Below are 18,936 nucleotides of genomic sequence, written 5' to 3'. Positions count from 1 at the left end.
GGGAGGGCCTTTCCTAGGTGAGGCATCCACCACATTTGAAAGTGGGATGCAGGGCCAGAGCTGAACATCAACCAGGACGGGCAGGAATGAAGTAAACAGCTCATACCTATTCCTTCATGGGTCAGTTCCTTTCATTTTCACTTTTGACTGTGATGCAAAATTAAAACTCTTCTCTGCTCAAATGTCACTATTCTTAATAAAGTAAATAAGTAGGATCCCAAAACTTCAATTGCGTAAAATACATGCTTTTGTTATTGCAAGGCAAATGGGAAATATTTTGCAGTTGGTCATCGCCATCACAATAACACAAATTCTAAAACTTACACTGTTTACAACTGAACCACACCCTCAAATAATCAAAAAATGGTCCCTCCCTAACCTCTCTCCCCAGCAAGAGTAGGTCTTTGGCCGCCCCAACCTGAGCAGGAGAGCAGGAGGAGAGTGGGAGCCCAGAGCTGCAGTGGCAAGAAGCCTGAGGGCTGATGGCTTTGACCAAATAATAGGGAATCGGGTTGACTTGTTTGAATCATTTTCCAAAAACTGATTTCCAAAACAGATCAGACTCATTGAAGGAGCTGGGGAATGGGAGCCCACCTCTCAGTCTCCAGCCTCCCCAAACTGCGTGTTTCTCCAGAGTAACCTTGAGCCTCTCCCAGCATGGATTAAAACCATGGCTCTTCCAGATCTAAAATCTGAGGCTCTACAATTTAAGTCATAGTTAGGCACTTCCATACCTGTGATGGTAACGTGCTTACATACTCAGTCTATCATTGTTTAATATTGAATGAAAGACACATATTTTGTTTACTTATTATGCAGCAGGTTGGCTGTGTTCACCTGTGTTGTCTCAGGGTCAGTTCTTTTTTTTTGAAATGGAATCTCTCCTGTAGCCCAGACTGGAGTGCAGTGGCGCAATCTCTGCTCACTGCAAGCTCCGCCTCCCAGGTTCATACCATTCTCCCGCCTCAGCCTCCCGAGTAGCTGGGACTACAGGTGTCCGCCACCACGCCCAGCTAATTTTTTGTATTTTTAGTAGAGATGGGGTTTCACCGTTCACAGGATGGTCTCAATCTCCTGACCTCGTGATCCACCTGCCTCGGCCTCCCAAAGTGCTGGGATTACAGGCATGAGCCACCACACCTGGCTGGGTCAGCTCTTTATTTCCAAGAATCCTGTCCCATTTCCTGGAGCCTATTGACTGGGGAAAAGATGTGTCAAAAGTTAAAAGTATGTTGGGCAAAGCCTTAGAAACACAGCTTTTCTGACAAAAACAAGCAATGGGGATAAGACTCCCTATTCAATTAATGGTGCTGGGATAACTGGCTAGCCATATGCTGAAGATTGAGGCTGGACCCCTTTCTTACACCATACACAAAAATCAACTCAGGATGGATGAAAGACGTAAGTGGAAAACCGAAAAATATAAAAACCCTGAAAGACAACCTAGGCAATACCATCCTGGACATAAGAACAGGCAAAGATTTCGTGACAAAGACACCAAAAGCAACCGCAAGGAAAGCAAAAATTGACAAGTGGGATCTAATTAAACCAAAGAGCTTCTGTACAGCAAAAGAAACTACCAACAAAGTAAACAGGCAACTTACAGAATAGGAGAAAATATTTACAAACTATGCATCTGACAAAGGTCTAATACAGCATCTATAAGGAACTTAAACAAATTTATAAGAGAAAAACAACCCCATTAAAAAGTGGGCCAAGGACATGAAGAGGCACTTCTCAAAAGAAGACAAACATGTGGGCCAGGCGTGGTGGATCAAGAGGCTGGGCTCCCACCAGCTCTAAGGTACACAATCTCAAAGTAATCCCAGCACTTTGGGAGGCCAAGGTGGGCGGATCAAGAGGACAGGAGATCGAGACCATCCTGGCTAACATGGTGAAACCCCATCTCTACTAAAAATACCAAAAATTAGCTGGGCGTGGTGGCAGGCACCTGTAGTCCCAGGTACTTGGGATGCTGAGGCAGGAGAATGGCATGAACCCGGGAGATAGAGATTGTAGGGAGCCAACATCCTGCCTCAGCTTCAAGTAACTGGGACTACAGGTGCCCGCCACCACGCCAGGCTAATTTTTTATCTTTTTAGTAGAGAAGGGTTTCACCATGTTAGCCAGATGGTTCTCGATCTCCTGACTCATGATCCTCCCACCTCGGCCTCCCAAAGTGCGGGATTCCAGGCGTGAACCACCGCACCCAGCTGGAAATCTTTCTTCTAAGGTGAGATGCAGCCCCCACTGGAGAGAAAAACACCAGAGAGTTTTAAAAAGGAAAAACCAAGGTAAACTGAGGAGCTTCTTGAGAGGAGACACAGCAGAGTCCACCCAGCTGGGGTGAATCTCTGCAGTTCCCCAACAGGACAGTGAGCAGGACCCCCAAGTCACTGGTCCCTGCAGTGTGGGAGCAGCATGAGCCATCTGTGGTCACATTGTCTCCTCTGGCAGCAGCCTCCAACCAGAAATCCATCTCAGGGTCTGTCCTCACAGGAACCTGATGCCAGAGCTGTGTGCTGAAAGGATTTGGACACAGGTATTTTGTGGAATTGAGCATTTTCCAGGTCTTGCTGGAGGTCATTCTGTGTGAACTTGATGGAGCTCTTTCTCATGGGCTTTGTTTCTAAGTGTGGGAGAGCGTGGCCTGCATGACTGCTGGCTTTCAGCACGTAGTGTGCAAACCCAAGCCAGGGTGTGTAATTCACTGTAGCCCTTGACAAAATAGCAGGGGATAAAAGTCATTTCTTAATCTTCTGTTTATTACTCTTAGCCAATTAACTTCTATCTATAGTAGAAGATATTTTACCATTTTTTTTCAAAATGGAGAAATACCATGCTCTTTAAAAAGTCTTTACAGGCACAGACTTCTCAATTCATTACTTTAAAATCACTAAAAGATAGAAAAAAGTGAATTTACGTATCAAAGAAATTTTGGCAAAATATCTCTATTTTGTGTTTTTGTGTTTGTGAATTTTCCGTGCATGTGTCCAGATGCATAAGGAGTTTATTCATTCAATTAAGTTAAAACATTAGATAACATGGTACATTCAAAAAGTAGTGAGGACACATTTTGTTTCTGTCTCTTTAACTGAGAAAAATGGCTGATGCCTCCTGTGTGTGAGCACTGTGTAGCTGATGCAGATACGGAAACCGAGGTTTTCTTACTTGCTGCTGCTGGCCTGGGCACTGGAAGTTGACTCCAGGAGGGCAGGGTGTCTGTTTTTATTACCACTCAGCAAGTGTCACACAAATACACACGGGTGTGTCTGCCCTATAGTGGATCCTGGCAGGCACTGTTCTTATTACCACTCAGTAAGTGCCACACAAATACACACGGGTGTGCCTGCCCTCTAGTGGATGCTGGAAGGCACTGTTCTTATTACCACTCAGAAAGGGCTGCACAAATAGACAGGGTTGTCTCTGCCCCCTAGTGGATCCTGACAGGCACTGTTCTTATTACCACTTAGCAAGCACCACACAAATACATACGGGTGTCTCTGCCCTCTAGTGGATGCTGGCAGGCACTGTTCGTATTACCACTCAGCATGTGCCGCACAAATACACAGGGGTGTCTCTGCCCTCTAATGGATGCTAGCAGGCACTATTATTACCACTCAGCAAGCGACGCACAAATACACGTGGGTGTGTCTGCCCTCTAGTGGATGCTGGCAGGCACTGTTATTATGTTGTTATTACCGCTTGGCAAGCACCACACAAATACATGCGGGTGTGTCTGCCCTCTAGTGGATGCTGGCAAGCGCTGTTCTTATTACGACTCAGCAAGCGGTGCACAAATACACAGGGGTGTGTCTGCCCTCTAGTGGATGTTGGCAGGCACTGATTACCACTTGGCAAGTGCCACACAAATACATGTGGTGTGTCTGCCCTCCAGTGGATGCTGGCAGGCACTGTTCTTATTACCACTCAGCAAGCACCACACAAATATACGCCGGTGTCTCTGCCCCCTAGTGGATCCTGGCAGGCACTGTTCTTATTACCACTCAGCCAGCGCCACACAAATACACACGGGTGTGTCTGCCCTCTAGTGGATCCTGGCCGGCACTGGGAGCAAATGTGACTATAAACAAAATTAAAGATTTAAAAATTACCCATTATCTCCAGAAGGGATTTAATTCTAACAGGAGGCTTTTTTGTTTTCTTTTCAAATGAGCTGATGTGTAAAAATAATACAGGACTGGAGATGATGGAAAAAAGCACACTGCGTTTGCCTTTCAGCATCTGTGATGACTGAATCCTTCCTCAGTGCTGCCACAGGGAGCACATTCACACTTGTGTCACACAAATACCAGGGTTAGGTCAAAAAACCAAGTGTTACCTGGAGGAAGCCACAAAGCAATGAGACTAAGCCTTCACCTAGAAGACACTTGACAGTTCAGAACGTGAGATCCTGCAAAGTGTCTCGGAGAGCTCAGCTGTGACACTGCACTGTATGGAAGGGTGAGCAGTGGGGCCCAGGCAGGTGAAGAGAATTGCCCAGTGTTGAGCATCATCAGCCTAAAACCCACATGCAATGCTGTTGCTGCAAAACCACCGACTGTGAAGACACAACCACAGAAACAGAACCCCTTTATACTCTTACTGTGCACCTGGGACTTTTCAGAAGATGAAGATTAAACAATTAATCATAAATTCACAGTATTAGAAGAAATACTAGGAGATTTTCTAACCTCTGCTACCATGGCTTTTTTTTTTTTTTTTTTTTTTGCAAAATTCTTGATTTATTGTAAATAAGCTCACACAGGCCAAAGTGCTCCCTGAAGTCATCCAGAAAGAGGCAAGCTGCTAATCCCCATGTCTGACACATCTGTGTTTTCTTAGGATAATACAAAAATTAAAGATAAGGGAGAGGGAGGGACAGAAAGAGACAGAGAGAATTGGAGCTAAGAGAAAACACTTTCATGTTTTGACCCCCAAAAATCACAGTGAACATTCCCGTTGCCAGCAGGTGAAATCCAAGGCCCTGGCTCCGGGATCCTGCCCTTTCCTTTGTTGATTCCTGTTCAAAGTTGGCATAGAAACAATATAGAACTTGTTACACTTCTCTGGACAAGTCATTATGCTTTTGGCTCATAGGCTCCACTTCCCCAGACACTCCTTTGTCCTAAACTTCAAGTAATTCAGCTTCACCCTTCAGAGAATAGCTCAGCTGTCACTTCTTCTAAGGACCCTCCCTAGCTGCCTCTCCAACAGAAGGGCCCCCACCTTGTTCTTTGCACCTCTGTCCCTCGAAGTGCTGCTGTTGTCTGTGGAGGGTGGGACCCCGGGGACTGGAGCCCCTCTCATGCTGGAGACACTTGGCACTCAGTGAGTGTGTGCTGAGCGGATACAAGTGCAGCAAGCTTGCACAGTCTTACAATGTGTACTCTCATGTCTGGAATGGAGACCCATTTTCATTCTTTGTAAAATGAGTAAGTGGGGCTGGGTGACCCATACTCTCTTTTCAACTCAGAAGTCCACTATGAGCCTGACATCAAATAGCTTCCCAGCCAGCCCAGGCCAGGACCAAGGTTATTCAATGTGCCTGTGTCCCCCCAGCATGGGGAAAGCATGGAGAATGGGACCAGCTCTGCTGCTGCTGCCCAGTACCAGCCAACAACTCCAGGCTCACAAAGCCAAGGCACCTGCAGGAGATCTTGGTTATTTAGTAGCTGTGACTGGGCTGGGAGGGGAGTGTGTTCTAATTTTCCAGTGACTAGCACGAGACAGTTTGAAATGTGATTTTTTTCTCTTGCCCCCCCCCCACCCCCCCAAAAAAAGGCTTTTTTACCTTCTCATCCTTGGAGCCATTGGCATTAGCTATGGGCTGATAGTTAAGAAACTTTATTCTCCAAAGTAACATTTTGATAAATAGTGTAATTCTTTATTACAACAAAACCATTGCTTAAGTGGGCAAAACTCTAGAGGATAGGAAAACACATTCTTGAAAAAAGGTGGTGATGCCTGAAATCAGCAAACTGCAGGGGCACGTGTTGTTCTATCCCAGGTCAGAGTGTGTCAGTCATCACTCAATGCCACTCACAGACCACCAACTTCAGAATATCTAGGTGTAAAGGTCTGTACAATAGTCGTAACATAATAATGTAAACAATTTTACATTATTAATTATTATTTATATTATACAATTACACAATGTAAACACTATTAAAACATGTTTGTCTTCAAAGAATGGCCTTGGTTTCTGTGGGCAGTGTCTCCTCATGGAAAAGTAGTGCATTCCTGCTAAATCACGGACAAAAGGGCCCCCAGGAGCTCCAGGCTGCAGCAGCAGCTTCTCATCTATGTCCTTCACTTCATGATGTTGTTGTTGACTTTGAAAGCTCCTTTTCGTCTAGTTTTATCAACAGAGCTGGTATTTCATGAGGATCTGCTACATGCCAGGTTCCAGAAAGCTAAATGCTTTTTGTTTGTCATTATTCACTAAATACACATAACAACTCTTTTCTCATTATTCACACAACACAATTTAGCGGAGGGAGATTGAGCGACTTTCCCAGGGTCACACAGCTACTAAGAGTAGAGTTGTGTTTAGATTCATGTCTGAATACCAAACACCAAAATGAACCAGAGGAAAAATCATACATTTCAAAAGCCTCTTCAAGCCATTTGTTCTTATTTTAAGGAAAATCTTTATGCTAATTTTAAACTCCAAATACTTATGAATGGCAGAGATCTACAGATTTGATTCTGATGTAAGAGATGATGCTCCCTGGCTGGTTACTGTACTACCCCCCCAACCCTGAGCATACTGGACAAATGTCTAAGCCTGGTGGTTAGTGGGACAATTGGGGAGTCTGAAGTCGTCATGCATGACTCATGAAAGCTTAGGCAGATTTGGTGATATATGACAACAGAGATGCAAGAAATGCAGTAGCTGACAGACACAGGATGGCTCTGGAGATGCAGAAGGAGCATGTCACCCAAAATAGAGCCAAACGGGTATCCATAAGGAAGGAGCAAAGGGGCTGAAGAAGGATTTGTCATGAGAGATGGACAGGAAGTTCTCTAGAGGCAGGGGAGAGCATGAGAACGTCAGGAAGGGAGAGAGATTCTCACACATCTGGGAAGCTGACAATCCATCAGCATGGCCACGAGGAAAATAAGGAGAAGCGGAAATAATAGATGAGGTGAGGATATAGAAGCAGGGTTTCAAGCTGTGTCTATTGCGGTAAAGAGTTGTGATTCTATCCAGAAGGCAATAGGTAGCATTCTAAACACAGATCTTTAAAACAAGAGTCAGAAATATTTTCTGCAAAGGCTAAATGTTAAACATTAAGTTTTCCAAGCCATAAGGTCTCTCTGTTCATGATTAGCTCTTCCATTGTACCATGAAAACAGTCAGAGACGTCATATAACACATGTATGTGGCTGTGTCCCGTACAACTTTACTTACAAATGCAGACTGCGTCAGACATGGCCCATGCATGGTAGTTTGCCACACCCTGTTTTAGAAAGCTCAGGTTTTGTGATATGATGGAGAATGCCTACAAGCTCTCTTGTTTTAAATGGTAGAGTGAACATACACTGTAATTCTATCCTGCTTGACCCAAGCTCTTGATAGTGAAAGGTAGAAAAGATAGATAGTAAATAGATAGATGATAGGCAGGTAGACAGATGATAGATAAAGAATATACATAGCTGTTCCAGAAAACAGAAAGAGATAACTTCATGAACCAAAAACAAAGTAGTATACTTTAGGAAGGAAGCAGGCTGGAAAACCCACAGCTGCAAAGCGAATAAAATTTCCAGTTGCCTCTTTGAGTCCCTTCCTGGAAGTAGTCACAGCTGACTTCCTCTTCTGTTTTTTGTTTTTTGTTGTTTGCTTTTTTGTGGGGTTTTTGTTGTTTGCTTTTTAAAAAAAAAAAAAATCCCTTTCCCTGCTTTTTTGTCACAGCAGCCTTTGTCACTTCAAACACAAGTGTTCTTTAAAAAACTTGTATCAACCTTTCAAAAAATGCAACATATCTGCAACCTGGTATCTAGAGAGGTGAGATGGACAAAGGAACCCTTGTTACTGCACGTTTTCTTGCCCCAGCCTTCACCTTGCACACAGCAACAGACAATGCACAAAACCACTTCCTTATGGACTGAAATTCTGATCCTTTTATGACCGGCCTTTCCATCCTTCACCTTCCCCTCTCCCATGCTGTGAATGATTGTCTTGGACATTTTTGTTTTAATCTCAGTGACAGGGGAACACAGGTAGCTCTAATATAACTGTAACCCAGATGCTTCTGTTTCTAGCATGTATTTATTTTGTAGCAAACATTTACATCCATCATTTTTCACTGTCTTTTGAAAATAATTAGGCAATATCTCATCTGAGGTAGAATGTTTCTAGTGGTTGTGTTCCGAGGGAAAAAAACTTATCTGTTCTCTATCCACTGCATTCCAGGAACAGTAAGATAACTTTTTGCTTGAATAATTTTTATCCACACTACAGAGTGGGTAATGAGAAGATTATGTAAAAACAATTCTGCTTCACTTCAGTAACAGCCTCCTGAACTCATTTTTTCTCAACAAATTTATTTTTCCAGCAGAAGAATCCCAGGCTTCTTAGAGAACCCAGTGACTTTTGCAACTTAAATCGTGTGAAATCATCATGTTTTCTTCTGCCGTATCCATAGTTCAAACAAAGATGAGGCAAAGCTAGACTCATTCCTGAAGGAACCCAAGAAATTCCTCCTTTCTCTCTCTGGAATGAAATGAATTCTCTAGACCATCAGTTCTAACCTTCAAAAACCAAACCTGTTTGTGAGATCTCCTTTAAATACTACCATAGACCCAGTATTTATTCATCAAATTTTTGGAGTATTTGTTTTATTTGGAATCAATTTATTTGTAAGTTTAGTATTTGTATTAATATAAGGGAGAAATGTTTAAATCTGTCTATGTCATATGTGCCTCTGGCTTATTGCCCAATTAATTTTAGCCTCAGGCTAAATTGGTTTCTGTCTTTAATTTATATCAGAACAGATATAAGTGATCTCAAAACATCTGCTTTTATTGTAGGGACTCATGCTGCCATCTCCATTCTCTCTCTTTTCTTACAATCTGGGTGGAAATTCTTTAATATGAACATTTCAACCACCTTCACTCTCCCATGTCCGCTATCAGCACATTCAAACTTATCCAGCCAAGGCTGTCATCTTAGGCCAGGGATTTTTTAGGAATCTATTTTCCTGTGATACGGCTGACACCCCTTTGACTCATTTTATCACCCCAGGGTTCTTTTCATTTTAGGAGCCCAAGAGCACAGAAAAAGGAGTAGGCGAGCAATTAAACCCTCTGTGTCAGGAGTATCTCCCGTTGTGTTAAGCAACGCTGTAGAATATCATATTTAGTAAGCTCCTAGCAGATGAGCCACGTGACTGCTGAGCACACACGCCTGCTTGCTGCTGTGAGCTCAGACACCATGGTCATTAGTCTTTTCCACCTCTGGAGGGAATTATAAGGGCCACTTAATAACCTGTAAATCATAGAGAGTTAAAAGTGTTTCCCCAAAATGCTGATTACAGAATGAAAGGTGAGGAGTGTTAGCCACAGGTCAAAAGTGCAGGAAAGTCTCTCAATGTGGGTTGTTGAAGAAATGTAGGTCTTTTTTCTTTTGGAAGTCTCACTAGAATGGGGTCAAGGACTCTGCCAATTCTAGGATGAAAAATTGGGATATTAGATACCCTCAGATATTTATCCCAAGTCTTCATTTAGGGCTTTTAATTAGTTTGTTCAACCATCACAATCTCAAATGCTAAGCAGGGCATTTGAATCTCTGCACAGTCCAAATCAGCACCGTCTTTAAAGTGAGTTTCTCATTATTCTCACCTGATATACCTTATTTATCCCACACCCACCCAATAACATATCATGCTCACTGTTATCTTGAGACAACACTGAATTTTACTCAACCGGAGTGCTCTTCACATGTCTTGTCCAGATCCAGTTTGGGACTCATTATTCAGCCCTGCAACAGTCAATGGGAGCTAGGTTAAACTGTGGTGACAGACAACCTCCAAATTTCAGTGGCTCAAAAATCTTCTTCTTATTATATATACCTCATTATGGGTCAGGTGAGAGGTAGCACTGTGCTGTATCATCCTAACACAGGAATCCAGATGGAAGGACGGACCATCAATAAGATCCCATTGCTATAGAAAGAGAAAAAAGCATGTGGAATAGAACTCTGTTTCTTGGAAATTTCTCCTGAAAAAGTCACATGTTATTTTCTTCTCACCTCCATTGGCAAAGAAAAAAAAAAGTCATGTGGCCACGTGAAAATTTAAGTAGGTGGGATGGAACAGTCAGAATGCATTCATAAAAGTGAACTGAAAATATTTGGAGAACAGCACCAATGACTATCATGAATGCCAACATGCATCCCAAACAACCCAGTGCTGGTCACTCTCCAAACCTTTTATGTCTTGCAAAGTATTAGAACTTATCTGAAGCCATGCAACAGAGGGACTACAAAATACATAATGACATTTCCTTTAGGATGTCCTTACAGAATTCAAGGAAAAGAAGTTAAATAACTTAAAAGTGCATTTGGATACAGCTATTTACCACTAGAGGGTAAGACTAGAGATAGATCGTAAACATAATAGGGATTATGCTCAGAGTCAGGGCCAGAAGTATGGTTTGAGGTGGGGTCATGGTCAGGGTCAAGATCAAAGTTAGGGTCAAAGTAAGGATCAGAATTAGGGACCAGGGTATGGATCAGGGTTTAGGTTCAGGGTCAAAGTCTTGGGACAGGGTTAGGGTTAGGATTAGAACCAGAGCTTTATTCTCCTCGGGACCCCGAGAGTGGGTCACCATGGCTTTGGAGCACCTAGTAGCGTGTCCACCTTGAAGACCAGAGTTTCGTTGTCCTTAAGACTGACCTGGGGAGATGTTGCTGCAGGCCATTGAGGAAGGTGAGGCAAAAGCTTCCTGTCTGCTCCCCGTGTGCTGAGGAGGGAGCTCTGCTATGGGCTTAACTTTCACATGTTACATTCTACAAGTCTTGTTTTACAAAAGCCTCCCTGCCTTGAGGCTTGGTGCTCGTCGCTGTTCATCATCACAGCATGCCATAACATATGGTAAATTTGGGTTTGTTTCTGGTGGAGATCTTGGTACAGAGAAAGGAGCAATGCTTAGAGCCACCATCAGGACAGTTGGGATGAAAGCTGGGATGGGCAGAGGCTGGATGAAACATGTGCACCCCGCTGTAAACACTTTTATTCATGTTTTAATTACTAATTTTTCTTACAGTGTTAAAGTAGTAAAAAAATAGTATTAAAAATTGAAAAGTAGCCATATTAAAATGGCAACATTATTTAAGTTTAAATATATTATTTGTACCTTATCAACATTTTTATTTTGTGTGAGAAAGTCTAAGGTTAATGGCAGCATATTTGTAATAGTAGATAGAATAATGTCTGTTTTATAAACATTACATCCTACATACATGTGTGAACCCTGAAAATCTGAGACAGCGCTCAGATTTTTAGAAAGTGTATTTTGCCAAGCTTGAGGATGCATGCCGTGATGCATCCTCAGGAGGTCCGACAACACGGGCCCAAGGTGGCAGGGGCTCAGCTGGTTGTATACATTTTAGGGAGACATGAGACATCAATCAGTATGTGTAAGATGTACATTGGTTCAGTCCAGAAAATTGAGAAGGCCAGACAGGGGGCTTCCAGGTCATAGGTAGGTAAGAGACAAATGGTTTCATCCTTTTGCGTTGCTGATTACTGTCTTCAAATGAGGCAATCAGATATACATTTCTCTCGGTGAGCAGATGGGTGAGTTTGGATAGAATGGGAGGCAGATTTGCCCTCAGCAGTTCCCAGCTTGACTTTTCCTTTAGTTTAGTGATTTTGGGTCCCCAAGATTGATTTCCTTTCACAAGGTTCTAACATGTTTTCCTATGAGCATTAATTATTCATTGTGTATTTTATTACACAAATAAGGCACAGATTTTAAAAAATCATCAACTTTGTGGCTAGCTATATAGACATAATTACACAGAAGTCAACTAAATTTGCAAACATTCAGAGTTTGGGTTTCCAATAATTCTTTCTGATTCTTTAAAGGTAAAAGTATTTTTTCCCGTTAAAAGTAGTAACATCTAAAATCACCTGTAGAATGTCCTGCCATTTTGTTTCTCTAGTTTCCTCATTTTCTGCAAAGCCTCACTGAGGAAATTGACTTTGAATATCCTTTTACACTCTTCTGTTTAGAAAGCATTGTGGTAAAACATTGAATCATCATGGTCATAAGTTCTCTCCACATACTTTCTTTCTTGAATATTTTTTCCCAGTGGCTAATATTTGATTCTGTTGTATTATGGCTAAAAGGTAGCCATGGACACGAAATAAAGACAAGAAGTCTTTGGAATAAGTGATCCCATCACAATGAATCAATTTTCCATTGGAACATATTTTTACAAAGTCACTGTTTTGAAAATATTTAGCCATGAATTGAAACAGAATCTGTAAGGTTTTTTTTTCCTGTCTAAGGTGAACAGCATTTTAGAGAATGAACCCAGGACACAACACAGCACAAGAAAAAATATGATAATTAAGTTACACATATGTGTGACTACTCTAATAGAAAACATGTAAAGAGCATTTGTTTTGATTATATTCAATCTGCACTGTTTAATTTTTGTGTCATAAATGCTCTTATTAAAAAAACAGGACTAGTTAACAGTGTCAATTACTAGTAATTCGTGGTATAAATAATTAAACAAGGAAGTGTTCAAAAAAAATAACTGTTTTCAATAAAGTTTTATTTTACATCATTTTTTTTACTTACTCAGAAATTGCCCCCCCAGAAAATGCAGAGATTTCCCATGTAGCTGCAACCTAGTTTCATCTCTTATTAACATCTTCTATCAGTGTGTCTCACATGGCTTATTAATATCTTACATAATTTGTCATAGTTAATGAACCAATACTGATAGACTATGATTAACTAAAGTTCATATTTCATTTGGATGCCCTTGGTTCTGTCTTACTCTGACCCAGGATCCCATCCAGGATCCCGCATGACATGTAGTCATCATGTCCCTGTAGGCTCTTCCTGGCTGTGACAGTGTGTCAGGCTTTCCATGTCATGATGACCTTGATAGTACTGAGGAGGATTGGTCAGGAATTTTTTAGAATGTCCCCCATTGTCACTGCATGTTCTCAAGGTGAACTGTCACCTTTGATGTTAACTTGGATCATTTGGAAGAGCTACTGTTTGTCAGGTTTCTCCACTGTGAAGTTATTTTTCCTCCTTGCCCATAATGCATGTGTTCTTTTGGAGCAAGTTACTGTGCAGAGCCCACACTTATGGAGTGAGGAGTTGGCTCCACATTATTGATGGCTGAGTGTCTACATCAATTACTTGGAATTCTTTTGCAAAGGAGATTTCTATGCAATTCCGTTTTCTTATTCACCTGTGTATACAAATACAGACACCTAGATAATTACTTTCAGCTATAGTTATAGGTAATCTATATTAAACTAAACATAAGTTTACGTTCATGTCTCCACCTCTGATCTACTATCACATGAATCATTCTAGCCTTCTCCCCTTGCTAATTTGTAACCTCCCACTTCAACAGTGAGAGACCTGGTTCCTACCATCTGCGACTTATGTAAGTCATTGTTTTATTCCAGATACAGATACTGTGGTTTTACAATTGTTCATAATTGCTTCTGTTGGAAAGAACTTTATAAAATAGAATCCAGTGATGAAGTATAGTTCATTTGCCTTCAGCATATGGATTCTATTCACTTTCAAAGTGACTTGGGTCAACACCATTTTCCCTATACCTTCAGTGAGTTTTTTCCTACATTTGTGTCTTTGTCTGTTTTGTGCTTCTGTAACAGAATACCTGAGGCTGGGTAATTTATAAGTAAAAAAGGTCCTTTTGGCTCACAATACTGGTGGCTGGAATGTCTGAGATTGGGCAGTTGCATCTGGTGGAGTCTCAGTCTTTTTCACCTCATGGTGGAAAGTGGAAGGGGAGCAAGGGGTGCACCAGAGATCACATAGCAAGAACGAAAGCAAGAGGGAAGCCAAGGAACCCAGACTCTTGTTAACTACCTACTCCTGCAGGAATTAATCCATTCCTGTGAGAGCAGAACTCACTCATCCCCACGGAGGACATTAATCTGTTCATGAGGGATCCGTCCCATGACCCAAACACTTTCACTAGGCCCCACGTCCACACTGCCACATTGGGGTCAAATTTCAACACGAGTTTTTGCAGGGACAAACAACATCCAAACCATAGTAATTTGTAGCATAGTTAAATTATTTTTCACATGATGTATTCTGTCCTGGGATACTCCACATCCTGAGTAATTTTATTAATTTGAATAGAATTTGATTTACCCATTGGTTGTAAAATTCTGCATGTTTTGACCAATGCATTGTGGTAGGTATCCCACTATTAAAGTATCATATGGAATGCTTCAAACCCCCACCCCATGGAGCCAATGGTTTCCCATCTGTGTAGTTTGCCTTCTGCAGTGTCTCATTAAATGAGGTCACACTGTGTGTATTCTCCTCAGACTGTCTTCTTCCACTTAGCAATGTGCATACAAGATTCACTCATGTCTTTGTGTGAGTTAATAGCTTGTTCCTTTCTATGGCTAAATAGTATTCCATTGCATGAATGTACCACAGTTTGGTTACGCATTTTGGGGAGAAAACCTTCCTCTTCTAACTTTGTTCCAGGGTTGGAGATCTTCAAATTAACTGACAACAGATACATTAGTAGGAGAGACAATACTTGGCTTCTTATTCCACAAGTATCATTGTGGGACAAAATTCATCAGATGGCAGGATCCAGTTTACAAAGAGGTAAAAATAGCCCAAAAACAAGAAACAAGACTAGAATCTGATAACCCACAATAGCTATAGCTTTCCTTAAAAAAAATTTTTTTTTTTGAGACAGGGTCTGGCTCTGTTGCCCAGGCTGGAGTACAAAGGTGCAACAATCTCAGCTCACTGTAACCTCTACCTCCTTTGTGCAAGTGATCCTCCCTCCTCAGCCTCCTGATTAGCTGGGACTACAGGCACGTATCATCGTGCCCATCTAATTTTTATATTTTTGGTAGAGACGGGGTTTCCAACATGTTGCCCAGGCTGATCTTGAACTCCTGGCCTCCCAAAGTGCTGGAATTATAGGCATGTGCCACCATGCCCAGCCAAGTTATAGTTTTCCATTGAAACATAAAATTTCTCTCTGTAGTAACCATCATTTTTGATCATAATCAAAGTAAGACTATTCTTGTTTTAAAATTAAGTATAGTTTTGTTAGATTTTGCTTGATTATTTATGTAAGTGCAGCAAGAACAGGAGATGGCCACATAGGTGCTTTCAAGTTTCTTTGCTGGAAGTTTTCATACAGAATCTCAGATTTGACTTTTAAAGACCTTATTCAGGCTAAAAGCCAAGCTAAGAACATACTATCAAGTTTCAGCTGCAGTCCTTATAGCTTTGTGTGAATTCCTCTCTTCTTGAGGCCCCCAAAATATCCCTAAATTCCTGGGCCTACCAGGAAATGACCTTCTTTACTAACCTGTAAGGCTGTGAACCCTATAATGTAAGTATCAGGCTGAATTTTCTCAGAGTGCTGTGGGAATGAAGTTTTTGGTGTTCCCAAAAAAAAAAAAAAAGAATTAACATGGGAACAAATAATCTCTTAGCAAGGCGAGCTTTACTTTCTGCAGAAAGGGTGCTACTCAATAGCTGTCCAGCCACAAGAGCACACTGAACAAAGGAGACAGAGTTACTTATAACTTGATGTGTCTACCCTACTGCTGTGTCCAGTTACCATTGGCTGGAATAGGACCTCACATTTTACACCTTACCCAATTGGCTATTAGTTTAAAACTTTCTTAATTAGGTAAGAGGAATAGAACAAAGAAAGAAAAGGAAGTTGCCAGGGATAGTTAAGGAAGCATCTCCAAATAAGGAATGGCATGCACTGTGGACTGGGGCTTGTCTAGTTCTGCCCAGGCATGCCGGAGCAAGCTAGGACAACTGATTTGGAACACACACAAATAGTGGATAGCAATCTTATAGTAAGAAATTGTGACTTTTTACAATCTTTGAAGAAGAACTTTCCCATTTCTCACAGTGTTTTATAAGCATTGTCTCCATAATAGTCAACCTTACTTCCTTAAAATTGCTTGTCATAACTGATCTTAGGTACACTTCCAAAATATGATATTCCAGTAAAAACCTTGATAATATAACCAAAGTTTCCAATTATGTCCTGTTATAAGGTGAGCAGATTCTTACTGGACTTTTGCTAATAACTATATCATCATGAAAATTAGAGTATTCAGTAAGAATTTCAAAATTCTGGAGAGATTCGGCAGGGAAAAAAAGATAAATGCTTCATTTCTGTTTACAAAAGTATAATCTACTAAATTGTTGTAAGTAACAGTTAGATTAAGAGAAAGAGATTTCTTAAATTCAGAAACTAGAACATTAAAGAACCAGAACTTTTATATGCTCTAAAAAGCTATAAAAATTGTAATCAATTTTCATCAGTTCATTCAGTGCCATGTAATCAATTCCAGTCTTGCTGGATCTTGGGTTAGCAGTCTCATGACCCCATCAATTTCTCCACCAGGCTTCTGGAGATCTTCACTGAGTCAAGTGTATGGTCTTAAAGTTATTTAAGCAATATCATCAGAAGTCTTTAACCAGAGTACCTGTCATACTCTTTTCCATGAGTCTCAGAGGGAGTCCTATATTGGAGATGAACATTCTGACCTGTAGCTGATCGCAGGAGCTTTCAGGAAAGCATCAGGGGGGAAATAATATCTAAATGACAAAGAGTATGAAATGGCTGTGATTATATCACTTGACAAGGATATTCGATTTTTTTCTGTGGCATACAACATTTATTTAATTATTTATTTATTTAGAAACAGAGTCTTGCTCTGTCACCTAGGCTTGAGTACAGTGGTGCGATCTCGGCTCACTACAAGCTCCGCCTCCCAGGTTCATGCCATTCTCCTCCCTCAGCCTCCTGAGTAGCTGTGACTACAGGTGCCCGCCACCATGCCCAGCTAATTTTTTGTATTTTTAGTAGAGATGGGGTTTCACCGTGTCAGCCAGGATGGTCTTGATCTCCTGACCTTGTGATCCACCCACCTCGGCCTCCCAAAGTGCTGGGATTACAGGTGTGAGCCACTGCACCGGGCACACCATTTAAAATAATAATTGGAATTATGACTCATAACTCTATACTGGCACAAAGCATGGATAAGTAGGACATTGACAAATTTCCAGGAATTTTATTTAATTTCTGAAAACATAATATTTTACCCATACAAATATAACACAGGGAAGGTTAGATATCTCTTTTTATTTGTATCTTTTGTAAGGTTTTCCTTATAAAAAATACATCCTACTTTACTTGTGAAACATGCCCTACTTTTCTTGCATGCTTTGCATAGAGTTGTTTCTAGTTATTCTATTGCTTCTAATAGTTTTATTTACACATATTGATTATAATTTTAATACTAAGTGATCTTTTATTTCCAGAGAAAACTAACAAGTAAACAGTTAAAAACGGTCATATATTAGCATTCCATAGTAGGTTAGAAAATGTATGAGTATACCATCTCCCACAGGGATGTATTTCCTCATCGTACAATTTCTCATTGTGATAGACAAAAACGTGTTTGTTAATGGCCCAAAATATCTTTAGTCTCTCTGTAAAAATAAGAAGCGAAAAGTATATAAAGTTGAATTATTTATGTTCAGTAATTAATGTTTTAGTATTGTATCTTATTTACAAATGGTCTAGATATCTAATGCAAGTCTTTTACTTAGCTTAACTTTAAGGTTAAAAATTAACAAAAGTATTTTGGAAACTACTATTAAGCAGATTTACAGTAAACAAATCATTTTTGAAATAATGTTTTTCGCTTTTCACAAGATGGCACCGAAAGTGAAGAAGGGTTCCTGCCCCTCCTAAAGCCAAAGCCAAAGCTTTAAAGGTCAAGAAGGCGGTGTTGAAAGGTGTCCACAGCAATACACAGAAAAGAAGATCCGTATGTCACTCACCTTGAGGTGACTCACCCTCACCCAAGGGTGTCACTCACCCAAGACACTGCAACTCCGGAGGCAGCCCAAATATCCTCGGAAGATCACCCCTAGGAGAAACAAGCTTGACCACTATGCTATCATCAAGTTTCCGCTGACCACTGAGTCGGCCATGAAGAAGACAGAAGAAAACAACATGCTTGTGTTCATTGTGGATGTTAAAGCCAACAAGCACCAGATCAATCAGGCTGTAAAGAAGCTCTGGGACATGGATGTGGCCACAGTCAACATCCTGATTCGACCTGATATAGAGAAGAAGGCATATGTTCGACTGGCTCCTGATTATGATGCTTTGGATGTTGCAAGAAAATTGGGATCATCTAAACCAAGTCCAGCTGGCCAACTCTAAATATATGTATATCTTTTCACCATAAAAAAGAAATAATGTTTTTCATAAGAATGACAACTCGGCCGGGCGCGGTGGCTCAAGCCTGTAATCCCAGCACTTTGGGAGGCCGAGACGGGCGGATCACGAGGTCAGGAGATCGAGACCATCCTGACTAACACGGTGAAACCCCGTCTCTACTAAAAAAAAATACAAAAAAACTAGCCGAGCGAGGTGGTGGGTGCCTGTAGTCCCAGCTACTCGGGAGGCTGAGGCAGGAGAATGGCGTGAACCCGGGAGGCGGAGCTTGCAGTGAGCTGAGATCCGGCCACTGCACTCCGGCCTGGGCGACAGAGCGAGACTCCGTCTCAAAAAAAAAAAAAAAAAAAAAAATGACACTCAATTAGAATCAAATTTATAAGCTTTAAGATTTTACATTTCTAGTAAGTATAATATTAGCTTATTTGAGTAGAACTCAAGCA

The 18,936-nt window shown here is 41.2% G+C and overlaps 1 pseudogene; it reads left to right on the top strand.

Annotated features, from left to right (window-relative positions):
* The first annotated feature begins 2,238 nt into the window (after positions 1 to 2,238).
* Positions 2,239 to 18,593, top strand: LOC117087592 (annotated as a pseudogene).
* Positions 18,594 to 18,936: the final 343 nt, after the last annotated feature.

Source organism: Trachypithecus francoisi, unplaced genomic scaffold (assembly GCF_009764315.1).
Source record: "Trachypithecus francoisi isolate TF-2019V2 unplaced genomic scaffold, Tfra_2.0 Contig00668, whole genome shotgun sequence".
Lineage (NCBI taxonomy): Eukaryota > Metazoa > Chordata > Mammalia > Primates > Cercopithecidae > Trachypithecus > Trachypithecus francoisi.
The sequence above is the reverse complement of the archived record's forward strand: the minus strand, read 5'-3'. Positions and strand labels throughout refer to the sequence as shown.